General features: G+C 40.3%; 1 protein-coding gene across 1 annotated transcript in view; it reads left to right on the top strand.

The window, feature by feature from the left end:
- The window catches only part of LOC148089726 (protein ELFN1-like), a 109,786-nt gene that overhangs the window by 33,358 nt on the left and 50,421 nt on the right, over positions 1–26,007 (top strand). Inside the window, exon 2 of the mRNA XM_087809624.1 lies at positions 2,843–2,914. The gene's annotated coding sequence lies outside the window, so the exon portion shown is untranslated. The remainder of the gene's footprint in view (positions 1–2,842; positions 2,915–26,007) is intronic.

The following is a 26,007-nucleotide window of genomic DNA, read 5'->3' on the forward strand; positions in this document are numbered from 1 at the left end:
TTCCTCTCCTCCACTCCTCACTGAAGTGAGGCCAAATGACTTTACATTTTTAATTCGCCGCCACCGGCTGCAAGGCAACAGGCCTCCGCTCCTCACACTCCAGATGCCTCGTCCTCTTTTGCCACCTTAATTCCACATGGACAAGCTTACCCGTCCTTGTTGGATCCACAACTGTGAACTTTGAACTTCAACGGTCGGTTTTCTAATCGCGCTGGACCTCCTCGAAAATTCCACTTCATAAAACCCGCTCCTGGAATTCTCACACGGTCTGGTAGAGTAACAAAGGTTTGTGTTGCACAGGCGAGAGCTGCGGTGGAGGACGTTATTAGATTCCAGATCCCTTATCTCCGAGCAGAAATGGAAAATTACATCGGGGAATCTCTGTAGGCTGAGAGATTAGGAGAGTGTTTATGAGTTTATACAAGGAGGGAAACAAGGATCATTCCATCGGTCTTCGCCACTCACGCCCCCACATCATCCTCGCTCATAAAACACTAAACACAGGAGGCCTTAACTACTGACGCCATTTTGCTCACGCCCGACAACATCGTCTTTCAAGGCAGGAAGTTCATCCTACTTTAAGTCGACCATCGAATGGAATGAAGATGTTTTCTCGTCTTCTCGTTTCACTGATAATATTAGCCACCAGTTGAGTGGCGATACACCTGCCTCACCTTGAGTCCTTCTAGGCTTCGAGTGCTGTTTGTGATGTTCTTTTCAAGTTCAAGTTCAAGTTTAGGTACTTTTATTTGTCAAATATACGTGTATCAAGACTTACAGCATAGGTGAAATTGTAGTCCTCTCGGACCCACGATGCAAAACATGAAGTAGACATTGAAAGAATAAAAAAATAATCAACGAAATTAAATAAATAATCAACAATACTTAAATGATTAACTCAAACTAAATAGAATATCAACCAAAAAACAGATGGTCTTACTCATCATAACCACACCAACTCCCCTGTGACTGAGTTTTCAGCACACGTCATCAATCCCACATTTATCCACCTCCAAGGGACTGGTTGTATAAACAAAGCGGGGGCGTGATTAGTGTCTCCTCGAGATGGAAGCAAACGGAAAGTCTTACGACTCTGAAATGAAGTGTTAACAACACCACGACATCTTCGTTCTACAGCAAACTGAATGAACTGGGATGTAAAGATGTCCTGATCATTTGAAGTAAAACAAGCCGGGGTTATGATTGACAGTCTCTGGAATCTTCGCCCAGGGGAGCGAAGAGTTGTAAAACGATAATTGGTCGGGGTCACACTGCTTGTCTCTCATTTTACGGCTTTGCTATTATCAGGGATTTACTCTGAGACATCGTGAAACACAGGAGTAGCTGCAAGACTGACCTCATCACGAACTCCTTCATATTTCCTATAATGCAACAAATGATCTCCTGGAGCAACTATTTGACTCGGAAACTGCATCGACTGATTTATCGAAGCAATCACATTTTTTTTTCCTTCTTCCTTATGTTAAGATTTCCTTATGAATACATTTGCAAAAGTATTTTTACAATTAAGATGTGATGAATTTAAAGCCTCGTTTGAATTCCATTTTGACTATTTCGATTTTTTTTGATCAAACCAATTTGAGATTGAGTTCTTAATGATTTATTTCTACTTTAACTCTGGGTTTGTAAGAATGACCTCTAACAGGGATGGAAAAATACATTTATTATTATACCGTGACTGTTAAGGGGCCGTCAAGCAAAAAGAAAGAACTGACAAAAAAGAAATAAAAGGAACAAGCTTTAGTGTTAATCTGTTTATTAATCCATCGTAATATGTATTTTATTTATTCTAAAAAAAAGAGGTAAAATTATTACATTATTAATAAAAATAAAGTAAAAAACACATTATGCAATAAAATAAGTTTTTTAATATTTCATTTAATACAAATTCAATTTTAAGATGTGATAGAAAAAGTCTTTATTTTCTGAAGATTAAAAGTATTTCCAATAAAAAGAACAGAAGGAAAAAACAACATAAAAATAATTAAAAATCACTAAGATCTTTAACAAGTTACATGAAGAGTTGTACCAGTAATACAATTGTTAGAAAGCCATCAGACTATCTCTTTATTATTGTGACCTCACGCGGGCCGCCTATATAAGGTTGGAGGGGCCGCATGTGGTATGACCTATTAGAAGGTGAATTTGTTAATTAACGTGTATTAAAAGTTAGTTTCTGTTTGATCTCCATTGGAAAAAAACCCGGTCATAATGACATCGCTTTGTAAACAGACAAACAGCAATGACATCAGAGCACCAGATACATTTTAAACACGAGGACAATTTCTTCATTTGTTACTAAGCCGCCTTTGTAAAGCTTTAATGAAGACGGACGACTCGTCCTAAAGATATAATTAGTGCCGTTGGAGCTCGTTTATGAACAAATATTGAAGACTAAAGATAAGTAGTTCTAATTGAATTCATTCATCACTTTAATGACTTCACCCAACAGGTTCTCTCCAACAAATAAACTATTTCATTGCAATTAAAAAACAATTAACCAAACAACCAGCGTCCGAATAAATCAATTTAACAGATGTTTTTTTTAAAGTCTACCCTGTGTTTGGCTGAAGAGGAATAATGAGGTAAAATAAGACACAAGGAACACAAATTTACAACTCCTTATCCAAAATGTTCTTCGTTTCCATAGCAACCAGCAAACACCATGAAAGTTTGCATCGTTGTGTGTCAACCACAATCACTTGTCATCACAATTTTGTAAACACCGCTGGATCGATCAAAACAATACACAAGACTTTTGATGAACTACATCATAAATTACCTTTCAACAGACATTAATAAGTGTTTTTGTTTTTTACAGTGTGTTCTATCCTCACGCCATGATCCCCAACATCCAGCTGCTGTGAAAGGCATCGAAGAGACCTGGTGACTGGTGAGTGAAAACAAGTCTTCTACCTTTAATGAAGAGAAGCATTGATAGAAAAACGTACTTGACCCTTGTGCTTCTCCTCTTCTATAAATCTCTCTTTCTCTGAAGTCTCTAAATGTGCCTCTGGATCTGTTGTTTCTTACCTTGAAGCAGCACGAAGCAGGATTGACGTGTTATCGAGTAAATTCCAGGGTTAACCCTTTGGTTATCGATATCAAGAAGGCTGTTCTTTTCCTTTACGGTTAGTGTAAATGGCAAACCGGCTGCAGAGGAAGGTAGGAAGAGGTGGAATCTGTCGTCTATTAGCTTCCCTAAAACAATACCTTGACCTCTTAGACGAAGCACAAGACGATTCCCCGGATGAGAGGTGACCGCCTTCGCGGCCCAAACGGTCCTTTCAAACTGAGATGATCATCGTCACACAGTTAATGAACACGGTGTATTGTTTCCAGAGATTTATGAGTGTGATCAAAGTCACATGGAGCCATTAAGTAAGTAAGTAAGTAATATTTATTTATATAGCGCTTTTCGAGACCAGGGTCACAAAGTGCTTAAACAATCAAAACAATACTCAAAAAAGTACATACTTTAAAGATCAAGATAATACTGAGAACAACACAGGAGTTCCAGAAAATCAAGGAAAAGCCTGAACAAATAGAAATGTCTTAAGATGTTTCTTAAAGGAGTCAGTAGACTCCATCAAGCGCAAAGAGAGAGGAAGATCTTTCCAAAGCTTAGGAGCAACAGCCTGAAAAGATTTCTCTCCTCTGGTCCTGAGCCGTGTGCGTGGAACCATAAGTAGATTCTGATCCTTGGTAGGAAGTTGAATGTTTACGGTCAACTATGTCACCTTGCATTCGGCCTGTGGTTGGCAACTGAACGGAGAATCTCTGTGGGTTAGTGTTTGTGTTTCATGATTGTGACCCTCTCGTACTTGGACGTTCACTGGACGATCCTGCACTGAGTCACCAGGTTGGTCACCGATGTGTCGGTGACCCTGATTGTTGCGGGGTAGATCTGAAGGTATAAAAAACCTGCCTGCCTCATGCAACAAACCCTTATGCCGGCTGCACTTCATCTGAGTACACCAGTGAGGTCTAGTGCAGGATGTGCAGGGCTGGTTTCTGTGAGATCCTCAAACTCCTCGACCAGGAAATGGAAGCTCCTCTTAACCTGTGATGGTACACTCATGTACTCATGACACTGAACACGAGAGCTCCCGCACAGATTACCTTTCGCCTCAGAACCTCTCGTCTCCCCCCGCATGTCCTCGAAACTACCATCTTTATCCCTTTCATCGCCATACATATCCGTCACATAAGTGAGGGTGAGGCTTTGAAAGTCTTCTGTCAAGAGGGACGGATTGATTTTGTTTGCTTTACAATTGGGTACTGATGAAAGAAGAAAAACACTGATACAATCAAAGCGAGCGAGGACGAAGTCATTCGGATGAATGTGCAGTAAATATAGCAGTAAATCATAAATTGGTCTAATCCAGGGGTCACCAACACATGCTCGGTAGACAAGAGTACGGCCTTTGAATTTGGCCGTGAGACGCTGCTCAATTAAGGCGCTTGTGGAGTCGGACATCGGTGTCAAGTGCCGCTCAAGTTGAAACATTCGTGGCGTGATGTACCAAGTTACATACACAACACACTTTGACTAATAACGATACTACGATAAACGTGTCGCATTTCTATGGGGCTATTATTGTTGCTGAAGCTTTGTAAATATATACGTGTATCCAGTATACAGTGATCAACACTAACTCGCTTTACAAATGTGTAACTCGATTTGTATATGTGTAATTCAGAATAAGTAAGCACAAATCTAAAAAAAAGTCCTTAAAAGTACTTCAAAAACAGACAAACCTGCTCTTTCTGCGCACGTGACTTTTGCAACAGTCCTGCCACGGATCCGTGGATGTGTAACAGGATTTGTATATAAATTCCTCAGGTGGCTGTTTGAGTACAAGTACCAATCGAGTACTCATTGCGCACTACTTTTTCGCACACTGCTCATTGGGATGACACCCTCCCGCCAGTAGAGGGCAGGCCTCTGTAAATATAGAGTGGACATGAACAAGCCCCGGACATGATAGGGTTAAAAAATCCAACATTTGTGGCCAGGGAATATTGAGTTGTGGACACAAAATAATTATCTTGTTGTATCACAAATTCATTAGAAAACTTTTAATTCATGAATGGCATTTTACCCTGATTACATCATCCGTCAGTTGAGCTCATGGCTACACTATAATGCACTTCTCCTCAAGATTCCAGATTCGAGACCCGTCTAGTTCTTCTAATTTTTACTTGATTGTTTTTTAAAATCTGTGGATCATTGTACAGATCCACGTATATATTTGCAAATCCTTTCAGGCATTTACAAAAGCTTTAGCAACAATAATAGCCCCGTACATTTCCTGATGATTTATGAACCAAAATTAATTGAGCTGAGCCACACAAACGTGTTTAGCGAATTCTTTACAAGAAAAGTCGAAGTACATGTCGACGAAGAGTTGGGATTACTTTTAGAGTGATCTGTCTCTCTTTGGAGTTATCAGCAGAAATGTACGACAGTCGCGACCGGAGACCTCGTTTTTTTGTTGGAAGACACAATTTAAAAACATCCAAATACCTCCATACTGCTCATTTGTAACGTCCCCCTTGTTGTGACGCCTCGACAAAATGAATCGTTCCGGAAAAAAACGAATCAAAGAGGGACGTTACAGACGATCAGTTTCGAGGTATTTGGTAGTTTTTAAGTGTCTTTTTTTTGACGAAGATGAAGACGAAGACAACTGAGCTCCAGTCGCTACATTAAAATGAACAAACATTTGATGTCTATAACTCTAAAAAGAAACATATTACTCTGAAAATAATCAACGTTAGTCGACACGAGGGTAAGTAAGTAAGTAAGTAAGTAATATTTATTTATATAGCGCTTTTCGAGACCAGGGTCACAAAGTGCTTAAACAATCAAAACAATACTCAAAAAAGTACATACTTTAAAGATCAAGATAATACTGAGAACAACACAGGAGTTCCAGAAAATCAAGGAAAAGCCTGAACAAATAGAAACGTCTTAAGATGATTAAAGGAGTCAGTAGACTCCATCAAACACAAAGAGAGAGGAAGATCGTTCCAAAGCTTAGGAGCAACAGCCTGAAAAGATTTCTCTCCTCTGGTCCTGAGCCGTGTGCGAGGAACCATCAGTAGATTCTGATCCACAGACCTCAGAGCCCGAGCTGGGGTGTAAGGCTGGATCAGATCAGTGATGTAAGGAGGAGCCTGACCCTGAATAGATCTGAAAGTAAGAACCAGAATTTTAAAGTTGATCCTGAAAGAAACTGGAAGCCAGTGAAGAGTTTTAAGGATCGGAGAAATGTGAGTTCTTCTACTAGAGCGGGTCAGAATTCTCGCTGCAGAGTTCTGAATCAACTGCAGACGAGACAGCTCCTTCTTGTTAAGACATGAAAACAAACTGTTACAATAGTCCAGACGAGAAGAAACAAACGCATGGATTACAAGCTCCAGATCATGTTCCGACAACATTTTCCTAAGTTTAGAGATTTTTCTCAGTTGAAACAGTTTCTGATCAGTTTCCTTCAGTGTCAAACAAGAGACATGTCTTTATCAAATACAACACCCAGGTTTCTCAGGCTCAGTTTGACAGACTGACCTAAGTCACCCAAGTACTGACTCAACCCTGGAATCATCAGGAGCAATCACCAGTGTTTCAGTTTTGTCCACATTTAGCTGTAAAGTGTTTTCACTCAGCCATTGAGTAGAAAATGAGTTGGAGTGAACTATCACTTTATTACTATGATGTTTTCAGCTCTAAGTCATCCACTGTGATGTATTTTGACAGCCTAGAATCCTTCAGGTTCACGATGTGTAAAAGTGGTTTCAGTTCAGTCCCCTGGGAAAAAGCCTCCCTTCCCCTTTCGACCATGAACTCTCGGTCAAGACCGTGGAGAAGATGGCGGATAAAACTCATGAGAGATTGATAGCCTGACCTCGTTTCCCCCCTTAGCTTAACCTTCTGCCTTCAGTCCGTCTCCAATCCTCCCTCTGACCTCTTTCACAAACGAAAACAACAACTGAACAGCTCGGACCGATGGAGGAGAAACAATCAAAGATCAAAAATATAGAGTGTAACTTGAGAGTCGTATGTTGTGATGTTTACATTGTCTCATTTCAGTCCATAGATCTTATTTTCGGAGGATCATTCTGATGTTTCCTCCCTTCTCAAAGCTGCAGAGGCACAGAGCGAGTGACCAACACACACCGCCACAGACTGTGGTGTGGCAGAAAGTGCCGAGCCGGCGGTGCAGACTCATTTATGCTTGAATGCAGTTCAATTAAGGCAGATGTAAAGAACTGCTCCCCTGCCTCAGCATGTGCTACTCTGTTAAACGCAATGCAGAGCACACACATCCCCAGTCACCCCGACACACACACACACTTACATAATAATGTTATTGTTTGCAGACACTCCTGTCGAGGCGGCTTGTGTACAGATGCGGGAGGACTGTTCATTTATTCAGAGGAAGTGCTTCTGCTCTGACGAGTCCAGAAGATTTTGAGCAACAAAAGACTCTAATGGCGACTGCTGTGACGGTGAAACCCATGAACTCATCATTTATTTTAATGACATTGGGAAAACAAACCATAAAGGAGACGAGAAGAGACAAACGACCAACACAATTGTCATTAAACATTTATGTAAAAAGAGTTGTTGGGGGTGAAGAGGAACACGATCTGATTGGCTGAACTCATTTTTTGTATTTCTCATCGCAAAACATCGTCTGGACTCCATAAAAGATTTGCCGTGCATCATACAATAGATTTATTTAAACATGTTTATCTAAAGTGTGATTGAAGAGGACGTTTGCAAATGTTTCTTAAACAGAATTCAAACAGGAAGTGGCCAAATTCGACCCCAGGTAGGAAGTAGGTGATGGTTCACAAGCCAAATATAGGTAGAACTAAATATCGCCCAAACAGGAAGCAGTCAAATGTAATTTGAGTGAAAAGAACCGGAACAAGTCGAATGAAACACTCAGTACACGATCTGGGAAATCAGCAATCGATGTGTGCGCATGTGTGTTGCATTCAAAATACACAACTTTACTTAAAAATCCGGTTACAGAGCGTCTCTTACAGTCTCAAAGCATCGACTTTACGAAAGATAAAAGGAAAATAATTCATCTACTGGTTAAAATAAAGAAAACAAATTAAGAAGTTCCAGGGAAAGTTTTTGTTTGCCAGCAAGTACGTGTAAGTTTAGAGGAAAACATGACATGAGCTCCGCAGTTGTTGTTTGTGTCGATGATCGTAGTTTATTTTGGAAGCTCTACGTTTATCACAGGCTAAATAAATGTGTCATGTTTCAACTGATCGTACACTCGTAGACGTTTTAGAGTAAATGTAAAAAACATCATTTTATTTATATAGCTAAGAATGTATTTTCTCATTGAGTCTCAAAACATTAACAGATAAACAGGAAAACAAAGAATAGAGTTTGTGTTCATTTTATATACAAACTATTTTCTTCTTATCTTTCATAAATTGATACTTTGAGACTAGAAGAGACGCTATGTCACCGGCTTTTTAAATAAAGTTCTGTATGGATCGTCAATTCCCCAGATCGTGTTTCGCGATGCTTTTTAAAAAACAATCTAGTTGCCGTACAAACATGGAAGATCGAAATATGTCACTGCGCAAATGTTCCCGGATCGTGCACTGACAAACCCAATAAGAGAGCAGTCCAAACAGGAAGTAGCACAATGTTCGCCTGAACAGGAAATATCTTGGATTTTATGAACAGGAAGTAGATGAATGTTGCACGAACAGGAAGTCGCCTGGTTTTTCCTTCTTCAACATTCTTCTTACGTTCATTCATTTTATCAATGATTCGTGTTTATCTTTCTTTATCACGCACTAACGGTGGTGTGTCCCAAATTCTTCTGCACTTACACTTTGAGTGCACAATGAGCAGTGTGCGAAAATGTGGTGCACTCAAACAGACAGAAATTTGAGTGTGGATCGATGGACACTTTCCACCGTTAACGGCCGCCATCTTAGTGACGTAGATGACTTTAAACAGAACCTACGTCACTGACGACGCGTCTTCTGAGCAGATAGTGGCGTAAATGTCTCCAGAAAACACTCATTTTAACACAAAACAACACAACAAGAGTAATAACACAATGAAACACAACTTAATAACTTGTTTCAATAGCGATAATCGCTGATAAGTGTCAGCGATAGTGTTTCAACAAGTGGTTGCAATCAGTGTTAAAAAGTAGTCGAAGAAGAAGAAGTTGTCGAGTCATTTCCGGTAAGTGTGTAGTGTTTGATTTGAGACAATACTATCATGACGAAAATGTGCGCACTGGGCAAGTAAGCGCACTGTCTTACACTGTACTGTAAACAATTTCCCAAAAGAGACCTCCTGAGGGATCAATAAAGTTTTACCTTACCTTACCTTAAACCAGTGCACTAAGCACATGTCTTTGCAATCCAAGCATCTCGATGGTGTGTAGAAGTAACCACAGTGTTGTTCTCCTGCCTCACACCGACACACTCGGTAAATACATGTGTGTGTGTGAACCTTCCTGGAAAATAAAGTTAGAGCTGCGAAGTGTTCTCCACGTTTTATCTGAATCATGCATATTCATGCATAAGTTATCTGTGGGCGCCATCAATCGCGCTTGTCATCTTCCGTGACCTCCATCTGAGGCCGTTTTCACAGCTGCAACTGTGAAAATCTTGGAACAGATTAAAAGGAGACACATTTAAATTGCAAATGAGACTCAAGAACTTCTTCATCCGAGGTCCACATCCCTGACGTCAACAAGAACACAGCAGTGTAACAAACTACTGTATGATGACACACGGCGTGATGTCCGGCGGGCGAACAACAATGTTTATAGAAATAGATCTTCCCTCTTACGACATGACAACGGCAACAACTACACAAACCCTTCAAACTTGAAACAAAGTCTCACCAATATTGTGACCAACTTTTCTCTACCAATCTGAACGTTGGCAAAGGTAAAAAGCACTCAGAGAGCACAAACCTCCGCCATTGTCCCGCCATGTTGGTGTTGACATTTAATTTCATCTTTATTACGACGAATGTCTCATTTGTAATGTGTTACGAACACATCACACACATTGTTGTCATTTGCTTTTTAGCATAGAGTTGATCTTTAAGTAAACACACAACAAAGTTGTTATGAATAACTCACACATGCGCACACCAAACACACACATGCAAACAGACAAACTCACACACACACACAAAAGACTCATACACACACACACCAAATACCCACACCAATAACACACACGCACACACAACCGCACACACACTTCCACACATATACACAAACCAAACACACACACATACGCACACACCAAACAGACACACATGCACACACATGCACATTTATACGCACACATACCAAAAACCCACACCAATAACACACACGCACACACAACTACACACACTTCCACACATATACACAAACAAAACACACACACATACACACACACCAAACAGACACACATGCACACACATACACACACAAAAGACTCATACACACACACACCAAATACCCACACCAATAACACACACGCACACACAACCATACACACACTTCCACACATATACACAAACCAAACACACACACATACACACACACCAAACAGACACACATGCACACATGCACATTTATACACACACATACCAAATACCCACACCAATAACACACACGCACACACAACTACACACACTTCCACACATATACACAAACAAAACACACACACATACACACACACCAAACAGACACACAAAACACTTATATGCACACACACCAAATACCCACACCAATAACACACACGCACACACAACCACACACACACTAACACACATAAACACAAACAAAACACACACACACATACACACACACCAAAATGACACACAAAACACTTATATGCACACACACCAAATACCCACACCAATAACACACATGCACACACAACCACACATGCAAACACACACACTACCACACATATACACAAACAAAACTCACACACACATACACACACCAAACAGACACACATGCCCATATCCACACCAAACACAAACACACGCAACCACACACAGACACTCACACCAAACAGACATCCTAACACACACCAAAACAGACATTCACACATACACAAAACACACACACCAATCACACGCATAAACACACACGCACACACAAATACACACAATATAATTTTCTGAAACAAAATGATACAACAATATATATAACAAGAATAATAAGAATAAAGGTTTATGTTTTTTCATAACAACCACATGTTGTTCTTTTGTGATAAGATTAGGATCATAATCCATTACAAAGTATTTTTATAATTATCTTTATCGTTAGATATTCGGTGACGGTTTCAACATAAATAGTCAGATCTAAACAAGCCACAAGTTCAAAGCATTAGTACGATTGAACTCGCTCGCACAACACAGTTGGCTGAAGGCAGGATCTTCTTCCATCAAACACACTGAACACAGTATTATTTATTCAGAAAATGTTTGTAGTTATTTGATAAGAAAACAGTCGCACTGGCGTTAATGACCGTAACGATGACATCAACTGGACTAGTGTGTGTGTGTGTGTGTGTGTGTGTGTGTGTGTGTGTGTGTGTGTGTGTGTGTGTGCTGATAATAGAATGTCAACGGTTTTATTAGGGAGGATTAAGGTCATTGATTGGAAGGAGCTCAGGGCTCACCTGGTGATTCTGGCAACTAATTGGTTGGTTAAATAACATTTTTCTGGAAGGCTGGAGCTGCTTTGTGCCACAGACACACACACACACACAGACACACACACACACAAACACACACACTCGCACACAGCCAGGAGCGGAGGTGGACAGAAACGGATGAAGGATGGAAGAAAGAAGAATGAGAAGAGGAATGTCTTTTCCAGCCAGAGCTCCTTCGGTTGTAGAGATGACAAAAATCTAGGCTGTCAATCACGGGCGGTCGTTCGAGTGCAGCTCACGGTCTCTCTCTCTCTCTCAAGCTCTCCCGGGGATACCGTTAATAAATGATTGACACGCCTGTCCTCGTGGTTAATGTATGTTTAAGCATCAACTACAATATGTTTCCGTTTCAAGTCGTCATGTTCGTCACACATTATGTGACAGAAATGCTACAAAGCTATCGTGTTTGTCAACTCTTTTGGTCAGGGATTAAAACCAGTCGTAGAAATACGCGATTGTTCCAGCTTTAGCGACATGCTAACCTTTTGTAAGAGAAGAAGCGAGAGAACATGTTGTGTGAGAGAGAAAAATGTGTTTAAAATAATCAAACTATAGATTAAAGTATAGTGAATAGCATTATGCTTATTTCAAAGATATTGTAAAATAAAATCCTGCACTTTTTCGTTAGCAATTTTCCTATGTCTACTTATATTATTGCTAGCTTAGCTAGTCAACAACAGTGCTAGTTGCAGTCATTCTGAGGTGAAATATATATAAACTGTCTTGTATCTTACTATAGTTAGAATATAAGTTCTAAAATTCTATGAAAAAAACAAAAAACATGTCATTATTAATATCTCAAGGTGGTCAAACAAAATGACACCGGGCTAACGTTAATAATAAATGATTCATTCATCAAAACAACCTTTCCCTTATTGGCATCATAGGGTGGTTGGAGTCTATCCCAGCTACTTTGGGTGAGAGGCAGGGGACAACCTGAGAGCCTGTCAAAGTTCACACACACACAAACTCACACACACAAAGCAGTGTCTGTTTGTACGAAACTATCTTTTCATTGAAATACTGACATAGGAAAAATGTTTTTAAGCCCCGCCCACTGGAAACACTTTTTTCTGGAGAGGAAATCTTGTTGTCCATAACCACACCCACTCTACTGTGATGGGCCAAGCTTATGGTTAGTCACCGCGTGTCATTAATCCTGGAAGTCTCCACCTCCAAGGGACTTGTTGAATAAACAAAGCGGGGCCGTGATTTCAGCTGGCTGGAGGAGGAGTGAAGCCATTATTACGTCATAATGGACTCTCGTAACCTCTCGTTCGCCCAGATTTAAAATGAGGTAGAACTTTATAAAGTAATAAGTTGAAAACATGGTCATGATGAGGGATTTACTGCATGTAATTATTTATGAGATTTAAAGATAACTGATATGAAAGCAGGATTTTTTAAAAAGTTTTTAGCAGCGGTCTGGAGATTACAAGAGACCCTAATGGTGGCGAATAATCACCGCTGCCGAAAAATGTTCCCTGCGCTGTAGGAGGGTGGAACGTAAACAACTCCTTCATCCACACAATCACACGCCGAGGGTAGTCACTCCACGTAACTGTTGATCTGAGTGGCAGATGCTGACATGCTAATGGGAAAAAATTACCTGAATGTTTGGAGCGAATCCAGGAGCCGCTGCTGTAATTGCGTACGATTGTTTGAGCCAAAGTGGGAGCTGCGATACATACTCTCGTGTCAGCCCTCATCTGTCTGCTGCACCAGAGGAGACGGGATTGTTTCTCATGTAGGCTGTGAACAAATTCTCACCTCATCAGGTGGTAAACAAGTCCCAGGCTACGGCAAAGGGATCTACAGATTTGACGGACCGTGCTTTCGTGTCCGTTTGTTCAGTCGAGGGGAGCGCTGTTGGCGAGGAGGTCGAATCCAGCTCGAAGCCAGAGTTTTGGATTCTGGTTACGTAATTCTTCCGGATGAGGGGTCGCTCCGAGTCGGCTCGCGGCCTGTGTCCGTGGGAAGCTCTCGTCCACTCTTGGTGACCTCTTCTTCTCCCTGTGCCCCGGTCCTCCAGCCTGACATACCTGCCGCCTTGTTGCACCGCAGACATTCTTCTTCCTCTCGCTCCCCTCCTCCATATTCTCATCCCGACACACACTTCTGCTTCCTGTAAGTCTTGTGTTTGGAAACCTGGGTTGTGTTCCTAATACACACAATTCTGCACTTAATATTTTAAGTGCACAAGTGCAAAAATGTAGTGCGTAATGAGCACTCAAACGGCCAGAAGATTAATTGCAACATAAACATGAACAAACACAATTCATTGTAAATGTTTTAATTGTCAAGAAATACATTAAAAAAATCTAATTATTTTATAAGCACTTTATTGAAATATAAACCAAAAAAATGATTAAATAAAATTAATAAAAATTAAGTGTGGATCGATGGACACTTTCCACCCTTAACAGCCGCCATCTTAGTGACGTAGACGACGCTAAACTGAAGCTACGTCACTGACGACGCGTCTTCGGAGCAGATATCGACGTAAATGTATCGAGAAAACACACATTTTACCGCAAAACAACACAACAACAGTAATAACACAATGAAACACAACTTAATAACTTGTTTCAATTGGTGAAAAGCGCTGTCAGAGTGTCAGCGATAGAGTTCCAAACTAGAGTTCCTGAAATACGTTTTCCCCCCAAGAAACAACCTAAAAAGTTTAAGGCATTGGTGCGAAGAAATCATGAAGTCCCTGCCTTTATTTAGGAATGTGGTGTCCAACACAACAACACAAAGGATACCACAAACACATTTGTTTTAGGGCCTCTGGGTTGATGGTGAAGGGAAATATAAAATTGTCTGAATGAAGCCGCGCATTAATGAATCCTGCCCTGCTGTCGCTCCTGATCTGTAATCGCGGTTCGATCTTACAATCTGACGGAGTGAAGCCGAGATAATGAAAGGAAGATGAGGAGCCGCGCTCTTGGGAATTGATTCAGCAGCTTGTCATCTTAACCAAACCGCACTTACGGTGAATGTGTTTTAAACCCTTCATCTTCTATCCCCAAAACCCACTTAGTTAAGGGCTTAGAGAAGACGTAATTATTGACACCCGTTGAGGTCTCAGGGGACGAGTTAGGGTAATGTAGTCCAGGGACCTCACACATGGGGCCAAGATATTTCGATCTCATCAAGTCCTATACATGAGTGACGGTAATTTTATAGAATCGTGTACTTCAAACCTACATAAATCTTATGAATACATTTTCCTGGAGTCAAAACTATTAACCCAAACCATTTTCATCTGTAATCAAACGTATTTAGCTAATCCTTAACTTAACCCTAACCCACTAACCCTCTAATCTCAACCCCCCCATTACGTTTTGGACATAACCCCCGACCGTTAGCCTAATGCTAACCCACCCACTCTAACCCTTAACCATAAACTTTAAACTAACCCATAACAAAACCCTGACCACTAACTGCTAACCAGATTAGCCTAACACTTACACAGAGCGAAGAAAAAATGAAATCACTGAAATACATTTTTGGTTTGACTGAATACAACGTGTGACTTGGAATACTGTACTTTTTCATCCACAGAAAAGTTGGAATAAGACTTGAAAGAGCAGAAAATCTCAGACTCCCGCCGCTTTTGTTTACATAAGTGTAGTGATTCAAACTATCTCCTCTTTCCTGATTTATCGTTTTGTTTTTCTGCCGCTATCATCAACTTTGTTTGAGGGAAAGTGCAATTCTAATGCTTTTAATTCATCCTAAACCAATTATATTTTAAAACCATTTTCATTTCATGAATGAGTGAAAGAGATTTAAGTTTTCTTTAGCCTATTAAACCGAACAACTCACCATGTTTCCTACCATCTGTGCGTACGTTAGATTTGTGTTAAATTGAAACCTAATCTGAGATCATAGCGATGACATCACCCTAAGCCTTTTTTGTTAGATCCTCGAAGCAGAGTGATCTGAGGACAAGTGTTAGGATGACAGAAAAGTTTGTGACGTCACTTCTGCAAGTTTTTTGTTCCATCATGTGTTGCAACGTTTAATTTCTGACTGAGCTGACATGACCATCAAATTGTATCTTTTTACATAAACTATTGTGTTATTTAAAAAAAACAACGTTTAACTTTTTTTTCTTACATCTGAAGATGTTGATTTGACGTTTTATAACCAATACACCACTCTCTACATAACCGTCCACTAGGGAGCGCCCTAGCTTCTTAACAGTTGAATTCCCTTAAATAAGTCATCAAAGGTCGTGTTTTACTACATTTTCCATTTTTTTCCTGTGACTAGCTGGTTTTTTCAAGTCTCTATCGGGTTTCAGAGACGTTTCAATTCAGTTGTGGCAACTTCACGGGTGTTGTATTTGACAAAGACACGTCTGTAGTACAAGAAGAAAAAATGTTGTCACAACATGATCTGGAGCTGGTAATCCATGCGTTTGTGTCTTCTTGTTTATTATTATACTATTGTAACAGTTTATTTGGGTGAGAAGCATCTGTCTCGCCTGCAGTTAATATAAAAACTCTGCAGCGAGAATTCTGAGTCCGCTCTAGTAGAAGAACTCACATTTCTCCGATCCTTAAAACTCTTCACTGGCTGCCAGTTTCTTTTTTAGGATCTAGTTATAATTCTGCTTCTTACTTTCAGATCTATTCATGGTCAGACCTTCCATCAGTGATCTGATCCAGACTTACACCCCAGCTCGGGCTCTGAGGTCTGTGGATCAGAATCTACTGATGGTTCCTGAACACGCTTCAGGACCAGAGGAGAGAAATCCTTCCAGACTGTTGCTCCTAAGCTTTGGAACCATCTCTGTTGTCTTGGCCTTTTAGAGATTTAAAATGTGTATGTATTTTTAACTGTGTATTGCTTTTGATTGTTCAAGCGCTTTGTGACCCTGGTCTAGAAAGGCACTTTACAAATAACATTTACTTACTTACTTACTTACTTACTTTGACCTTGTCTGGGGAAACTTGTCAGAGACGTCTCTTCTTAAGGCTGAGATGTCTTTACAGTTCTGTAATGTATCTATTTTTTTCTATCTTGTCCCCTTGCCAGGAGACGCCTCTCCCGGTGAGAGTGAACGCAATTCTTGGTCTCCGTTGGTGAGATTCAACCCTTAGCTTCTCTCATATAATTGAATGTACCTTTTCATTTAAATAGTAAGGAGATGGCGGGTGATACGACAACGTAGGACCCTCATGGCTATCATCCACAATATCCAAAATAAAAAATAAAAAAATCTTCACAACTTGATGTATTCCAGCTGGGCTATTTTTTTTCTGCTATTGTTGTCACTGTCACTCATCCTTCATTTTTTACACCTGCTCACAGCTTTTCACATCTTCCAGTTCTGCCCTAACCTCTGAGCCAGCAAAGAAAAAACCCTGAACCAAAGTCCTTTTAACCAATAAAATGAAGGGAAATAAATCAACAAACTCACAGTGTTGTGCACATCAACTACACAAGGGGCAAACATAACAGTATAGCAATATAAACAAACAATAGTTCAGTGGTTAGTCACTAATAAAAATGGTTATTTTTAGTTTTAGATTGGTATGATTAAGTTTATGTTCTCTTGGTTAAGCACGCCCTCTCATTACCTGTTAACGGGGCGGAGAATATAAAGGGATGCGTCGGCTGGTCTGGTGCCGGTGTCGGGCGGACGGCGTGGCCTTCTGGGTCTTGTGCGTGGGGTGCGAGTCCTGTTCCCTGGTATTCAGGTACCGCCACCTGAATGTGTTTATTGTTTTCTCTTTTCTTCACGGTTTGGTTCTTTCTTTTTTTTTCAGGGATGTACATAAAAGATGGCCTGCCTTGCCTCTTTATTTAAATTGCCTCTTTATGTTTAGTTTAGTTCGCCTCAGAGCCTAATTTATATCTTCGTTTTTCTGTTATTCAGGTACTTTTGTTTTGGTTATTCAACTTTTGTAGGTGTGAGCTACAGTTGTGCGACTTATATCTTGTGTTAATATTGTGTTCATATTTCCTGTGGTTCTTTTGGTCATGATTTGGAAATGATTTTTTTCTTGATTGAAGTAGTTCCTATGATTGTTATTTCTGTCACGTCAATGTGTGGTTTTGTTAAGATTACTAATGTGTTTTTGTTTTCCCGTTCTTTCTGTTTTTTAATTACTGTGTGACTTGACTTTAATTAATTTGTGTGCAAGCCTTAGTTTGTTATGTCGTTGTCAGTTATGATTATTTCTAGCCTACTTTGGTCGTAATTAATTCGCTGCATTGTCTTGATACTACAATAAATTATATTATATTCTGGGACTTGTGTTTGTGGGCCTTATCCGGAGGTTTCTACCCTCAGGGTCGTGGGATTAAATCTTTAGGTGTAAGTCCTCAAGTGGCATTGTTGGATACCGATCCATCTCATTTAAAACCAGCCACTAGTGGGGGTTGAAGTAAGTAAGTAAGTAAGTAAGTAATATTTATTTATATAGCGCTTTTCGAGACCAGGGTCACAAAGCGCTTAAACAATCAAAACAATATTCAATAAAGTATATACTTTAAAGGTCAAGATAATACTGAGAACAACACAGGAGTTCCAGAAAATTAAGGAAAAGCCTGAACAAATAGAAACGTCTTAAGATGTTTCTTAAAGGAGTCAGTAGATCCATCAAGCGTAAAGAGAGAGAAGATCGTTCCAAAGCTTAGGAAGTCCACCGTTACTCCCCGGGCCAGTGTTAATAAACAGCTACACTGAGAATCATTTTGACACGTCTATCACCAGATTTTCATATTCAACCAACAAATACACAGACTTCAACTGCTTCATTTGTTCATCAGCTTCTCTTCTGTCTACTTCATTTGGGTTTGGTTTTCAGATTCACTGGACACTGGTTCCGAACGACAAAAAGCATTTTCACCTGACTTTTTTCCGGGGCAGACAAGCTACATGGAGGTATTTGGATGTTTTAAAGTGTCTTTTTGGACGAAGATGAAGACAACTGAAAACATTTTGTTTATAACTCTAAAAAGGAACAGAATACTCTGAAAATTATCCCAACCTTTGTTCAAGTAGAAAATTTTGAAATTGTGGACTCGAAAAGAAAATATTCGGACAGGAACTGCATTAAATTGGTATATTAATAACCAGCCTAGATGAGTCATCGTTGATGTCATCACCCGCCACGATACCCAAGATGGCCACCGGGGACACCCTCGAGGAGCATCCGTGAATCTTGGCCGCGGTCGGACTCGGCGGGTCGCGGTTGAGGCAGGTTTCTGAGAGAGAGCAGAGGATGCTGGGTCGAACATGGTGGCGGGTAATTGGGCTGAGCGAGTGTGTTGATATATTAAGTTTTTACTTTTTTTTAATTGACCTTATGTTTAAAAATAGGTTGTAATTTAGCAAATGAAGTCAGTATTTTACAATAAGTGGTGTGTTGATGGATCGCTTGGCTGATATTTACATTTTTAGCAGGGCCACTGTGATGGAAGGAAGATGTCGACTTTGTGATACATTATGCACAATATTTGTTGTCGGAGAAAAACCCTCGCAGCGAGATGTTCTGATCAGAACAATGTGAGTCCAGATGAGTGAGAGCGGTTTTTCAAAGGAGCGCACTCAGCCTTCGTTATGATGTGGAGAGTCTGTCGGCTTCTATGAATACATTTGAGAGAACATCACTTACAGGAGAACATCAGGAACAAGCAATGCTTCCACCTATGTGTTGTTACTTTTGTTAGTATTTTGTAATAATAATAATCACAGCTTCTTGATGTGGTCAACTTAACATCCGTAAGCTCTGTAATCGTTTAAACAAAGTATATCAGTGCATGTCTTCGTTTCTAGAAAAAAAAATATTGGTGGAAAAGAAAGAATCACCAAGAACCAAGAATCAATTTGGAGATAATTGGAGGTTATTGGCTTTACTTTGTCACAGTCGCGTTCAAGTTTCACCTGCTTCTGTTGAAGCAGAAGGAAATTGTTGATGTGGGTTTTTCTCATGAAAGTTTGTGTCTTTTTAAACCTTCACCTTTTGCAAACTAATGTGAAAGTGAACGTCTGATGACACCACTTGTCTGGTAGCTCAACAGATACAGTCGCTCATTGGTTGACACCATGTGACGGTGTCGTTTTCGGTCTTTATTTATTGGTCTAGTTTTTCGCTGGATCTCGTGATAGTTAAAATGTATTTGGCTCCAAAAATGTAATAATATATTTCTCCCTACATCCAACTTTTGTGGAGTTTGTTTCCCCATCCGTCAAATTTCAAGAGAAAAATTTGGTTATTCTAATCTGGATTTTGGGTCTTCTAATTTGGTTATTATGTTGTGCATTTTCCCCTCTTTTTTTCTTACAGATTTGTCTCCTTTTTAAACCCATAATTGAAATTATAGAGCATGTTCACAAAGACACACACACCTCATTCAAACCACACAACTTAAGAAATAAGTATCCAAAGAGTACACATGGGTGGGAAATAAAAAACATATCGTCTGTACAATTAAATGAGAAGGCATCCGTAATCCACTGGGAATAAAAAAAGAGGAAACAGGAAACAGGCAAAAGAAAACCCAAAGGAAAATCCAGTAAAAAAGCCGGAGTCAGGAGAACAAACTAGTGAAACTTGGTCAATCCTACGAAACGGGATGAATACAGGAAGTATATTGACGAAATAAAAGCATACAGGAAGTGTTCGTGACACATTTATGTTCGGTGGTTTTCTGTCTGAAGGAGGCTTGTGATGAGCTGAAGAACTGGTCTTTGATTCCTACACCACAGGCCGGTTCCTGTGATAGGCTTATCTAGCGTGTGATCTCAACTAGGGAGCTAAAGCTCTCCATCCAGCCATCTGTCCATCCGTCCATCTGTCCGTCCGTCCATCCATCCATCCATCCATCCATCCATCCATCCATCCATCCATCCATCCATCCATCCATCCATCCATCCATCCATCCATCCATCCATCCATCCATCCATCCATCCATCATCCATACATTCGTTTGTTCGTTCGTCCGTCCATCCGTCCATCAATCATTCATTCATCCATCCATCCATCCATCCATCCATCCATCCATCCATCCATCCATCCATCCATCCATCCATCCATCCATCCATCCATCCATCCATCCATTCATTCATTCATTCATTCATCCATCCATCCATCCATCCATCCATCCATCCATCCATCCATCCATCCATCCATCAATCCATCCATCCATCCATCCATCCATCCATCCATCCATCCATCCATCCATCCATCCATCCATCCATCCATCCATCCATCCATCCATCCATCCATCCATCCGTCCGTCCATCCATCCATCCATCCATCCATCCATCCATCATCCATTCATTCATTGATCCATCCATCCGTCCATCCGTCCATCCATCCATCCATCCATCCATCCATCCATCCATCCATCCATCCATCCATCCATCCATCCATCCATCCATCCATCCATCCATCCATTCATCCATCCTTCAGAACAAACTTACTCTTTGAAAAACAACTTTTAAAGTATATTATAACTATTAATGTATATAATAAGAAGTCGAGTCGCTGAATAATTGAAAAGCTTCAGTTAATGTATGTGTCTACATTATTGTACATTTGGGAAGCAAATGAAATCCAGTCGCGGCTCGCCTTGTTTTTTTCCGCCGCTTTGAATAATTCACACGCTCATTATTTTTAAACACTTCACTCTGACTTTTTAAAGAATTTATATTGTGCTACACTGAGTCACTCTCAGAGCAGGTTCATGTCTCATTTATGGGAAATAAATGGTTGGATTCGGAGACACTTAAGAGTCCATTAGGCAGAAGGGATCTTTAGGGTTTTGCAATAGGTTTGTTGTGGTTTTGATGAGTCATTGAAAGCGTTTTAGGATTTTCAGGCAAATCCACCTTACCGTAGATTGTCATTAGTGACTCGAACATGTCTTTAACTACAATCAATCATGTCCATGTCCTTGGAAAGTGAAAAAACAAATTGAATTATTCAAGATTTGTCTCCAACAAAAACCCTCATTGTACACTCACCTTGTTCTACAGGACATTCAGCTGCAGTCGTACCTGAATAAGGAGAACATGCCTCACTCTCGGGAGGTTAGTGGGACATTACCTGCCTCACTAGGTCAGTGAGTAACCCAAACACAAGCCCGACAGCGAAATCCTGCTGGGGACGCTCAAAGTGACAGCTGGAGTTCTTTTGCCCTAGTTTTATATCTGCACCACCAGAGTCTTCTGTTCGTGGAGGAGGATATCTTTGGGTTTTGTTCAGCACGTGAAGGAAAGTATTTTTGTAGTTTTCCCTTCACATTAGTTTGTTCAAACTATTTGGGGTTTAGACAAAATGCTTCAGAAATGGATAGACCAGTGCTGTGTCTCAAATCGCATACTAGCGTACTCAAAGTTAGTATTTTAAGTGCGTAAGTGCGTTTCAATTCTTAGTATGCGAAATTGAGTGCGCCATGCACACTAAATTGTCACTAAAACGCCCACAAAACTGAGTATGGATCGATGGACACTAACCACCCTAAACGGCCGCCATCTTAATGACGTTTTAAACGGAAGTTACGTCATATATATACATATACTTACAGGTGTATTTTCAGCAGCAGTAGAAGGATAAACACGTCTTCGCTGCTGATACCAGCTTAAATATCTCGCGAATATTTCGGTACTCATATTTTTTCTTCATTTCTTTTTCCAAACTTGCAAAACGTGCTGCCAGCAGGTGGCGATAGCGTGGTACAAACATGGTTGCAACCATCGTTAAATAGTAGTAGAAGAAGAAGCTGTCACCTCAATTCCTGTTAGTGTGTAGCAGCAGAGTTTGATTTGAGACATACTATCTGTGGAGAATTTGCGTACTAGTTAGTACGTACACTATCCTGATGCATACTAACTTCTAGTATACTAAGAGAAGTATGTGATTTGAGACACAGCACAGGTCTAGCAGGTACTCTTTCAAGAGAGGGGCGCCCACGAGGCATACTGAAAATGAGCCTCGGAAACAGGAGCCATTGGTCCACCACGTACAGAACGGATGGAGATTAGCCACCAGCCAGGGACGGAGGTGGTGGTTTGATCATCGAAATTCCTAGACTGGATCTTGTCTATTCTAGACAAATTCGAGGAAACTCAGTGGGTGGGTCGGCTGATCCATGTGACCAGTCGTGGGAGATGTAAAAAAGAAAAAAATAGAATTGATCCAATGCAGACTTAGCATCCATACTATTAACCTAATGGATCGACCGGCTCAAGTTAGGAATTTATTTCTTGAGAACGCCGTCGCTCGTGTGTAGCTTCGGTTCTTCGTCCTACACACCAGAGGACACGCAGGTGATGGTGAAGAGAAGAAAGCCGACAGGTGTCGGATGGAATATTTCCTCAACTTCTCTTGCAAACAAATCACATGGACATTCTCATATTCTCATTGTCCTCGAGCGAAACTCTCAGTCCAGCTCTAATGACCACAGATTCTTGACCCAATTTTCCGCGAGGACAGCACAGAAACGGAAGGAATCTTTGGAGGCGTATTATGTTTTATAGAACAAAATTCTTCTTTGGCGATAAAAACCTGGTTTAGCAGCGTGCAGCTCCAGGATGACAGTAAAAGAAATGGTCAAAAAAGGTTGGAATTCTCATTGGTTGTGCAAAAATGTTCCAAATAAAAGATTTTGAAAGAGAAGGACAAACTCGATAAACCTTAGTGCTGAAGAAATCTTCTCCTCTTCAGATCTATTTTGGATAATAATGATGACATCGATTGAAACTTTAATGAAATGTTGTTGAATGGCACCTCACATCTGTTCTTAAAGTGTGTAGATTCAAGTGTGTCTTAAATAGATGTTGGACTCTATTGTATCATCAGTTCTGTTTGTACAAAACTATCTTTTCATTTAAATATTGATGCTAGAAAATGATCTTAAGCCCCGCCCACCGAAAACACTATGTTTTTCTCAAGATATAAACTTGTTTACCATAACCACGCCCACTCTGCCGTGGTTGGTCAAAAGTTTGTCACTGCCTGTCATCAATACAGGAAGTCTCCACCTCCAAGGGACTCATCATAATGGACTCCGCTATCGTAACCTCTTGTTCGCCGTCCAGTGAATCTGAACACCAAAAAGTGTTTCAATACAAAATTAAAAACAAAATACAGTCAAACACTGAACATTAACTAAGGTGTACGGCCTCTAAATTATCCCATTCATGCCACAAGGTATTGTCTTGGTCTAAATCAACCTTTTATGTACCAGTTAAACGTCAGGATTGTATTCACGGACCAAGGTTTAGAAAGAAAATACAATAGCATGACGTGACAATCCCACCGTAACGCTGAATCAGCAAGATCTCTAGTCCAGTTACATGCGCTTATACCCATATATATTTGATTGTATGCCGATGATGGTGTTGTGTATGTGTGTGTCTCCTGGCTTTTAAAGAGTTTGTGCCAATGTGCAGGTTTGTGTCTTAGTAATAATGAAGACTCTGAAACAGAAGTTTAGTTTCGAAACAGTTTGTTTTACTGATTTTCACAAGTCAAGAGTTACATGCTAATCTTATTTAAGAGGAAATATCTTGTTGTTTTTTTCAAAAGGCAGTAGTAATTAATAGAACATATTACTTGTATATTTCTGTGCGGCCCGGTAATAAACATCTCACAGGACCATTACCGGCCAACCGTGGGTTAAAGACAACTGGTCTAGATCTCTCTTCTCTCTGGACAGTCGCATGTTTTTAATGTGGAAACCAAAGAATAATCAAGTGACTAGTATCTAAACTCTCGTCTTGGACCTGCTTTCTCCTCGTTGTCTTCTGTATTTCTGTTCTCCTAGAGAAGGTTCTGTGCCAGACTGTTCAATTGTGTCGCTTTTCTCCAGTCTTCAGTTTTTACTTTTTCTAAACTTTTCTTGGACTCCTTCTGGACATCGTTGTTAAATGTCCTAGCATTCATCAGAGTTGTTTAAATTTTGGTTTACCTGTTGTCCTCACGTTCCTTACGTCATAATTCAAGCAAATCAAACTATCTTTAACTGCTTATAAATGGTCATGGTCATGGTCTAGACCAGGGGTGGGCAATTAAAGTTCTTCAAGGGCCACATTCAATTCTGTGAATGTTGTTAGGGCCCGTCGAGCAAAAGAAAGACGAGACCCCCCCCCCAAAAAAGACATTCGCCATTAGGGCCGTTACATTTATTAAGCTAAATAAGCTGCCATTTTATTCTTGTATAGATGTTGTTTGTTATGTATGTTGTATGTTTTTTCAAAACATTTCTTCAACTAGCTTTAAAACCTCATTTTTAGACGGATTTATATATACTCCAAAAAGTACACACAAAAAGGAGAGAAAAAGTAAAGTGTTATGTGAAAATTTAAATGAATAATAAATACAAAATACACTTTTTAAATGCATTAGAACCATTTATACATGACCATACTTTGACATTACGAGGGCCACATAAATACAGTGAAAGGGCCGCAATTTGCCCACGTTTGGTCTAGACTCTAGACCTTCCTTTCACCAGAGACCTCGGACATGTCTTCTGGGAAAATAAGCCTGAGACAGTCTTCAACATTTCCCGGGTGGAGGTTTTCCAGTGGCTCGAGCCACGTCTTATGTGTTCTACCCGAGTCTCTCTTAAACGCTGGATTCATTTCACTGGTTGGAACAAAAAAACCTGCACCTATTCAGACCTTTTCCCAATCAATGGAACACCCCTGAGCTGGAGTACGTTCCCACTCTTCACTAGTCACTGGAGCTACAAGTAAACAACAAAAGAAGTCACACGTCTCGGCAGAGACCACTGCTGTCCTTTAAAGTTTCTCTTTCTCGCTTCAGCTAATAATAACCCAGTCGCTTATGCGAAAAGATGTCGGCTTCGTTTAGCTTTTCGGCGACCTCACGAGAGACACATCAACGGTGAAGGAAGACACGTTTTTTTCCCAAGTGTTTGTTGTCCTGTCCTTTTGCGCCGATCTCTGCTCACTCCACTCGCATCTGTCCGCTCACATTATCTCACTGATGCTTCACTTTCCCTCCTCACAGCCGGCGTTCTTCAAGACAGGGATTCTCTCTGAGACTGTGGATGGTCGGCTCGAAATTAAAAAAAAGAGTAAAGCTCAGCTATTGTGTTGATTTAAATCTTAAATAGACGTGTGACTCTATTGTATCATCAGTGTGTGTTTGTACTAAAAACTCTCTTTTCATTGAAATATTGACATTAGAAAATTATCTTAAGCCCCGCCCTGAAAACACTTGGTTTTTCTGGAGATTAAATCTTGTTTACCATAAT

Source organism: Callionymus lyra, chromosome 1 (assembly GCF_982586985.1).
Source record: "Callionymus lyra chromosome 1, fCalLyr1.hap1.1, whole genome shotgun sequence".
Classification (NCBI taxonomy): domain Eukaryota; kingdom Metazoa; phylum Chordata; class Actinopteri; order Syngnathiformes; family Callionymidae; genus Callionymus; species Callionymus lyra.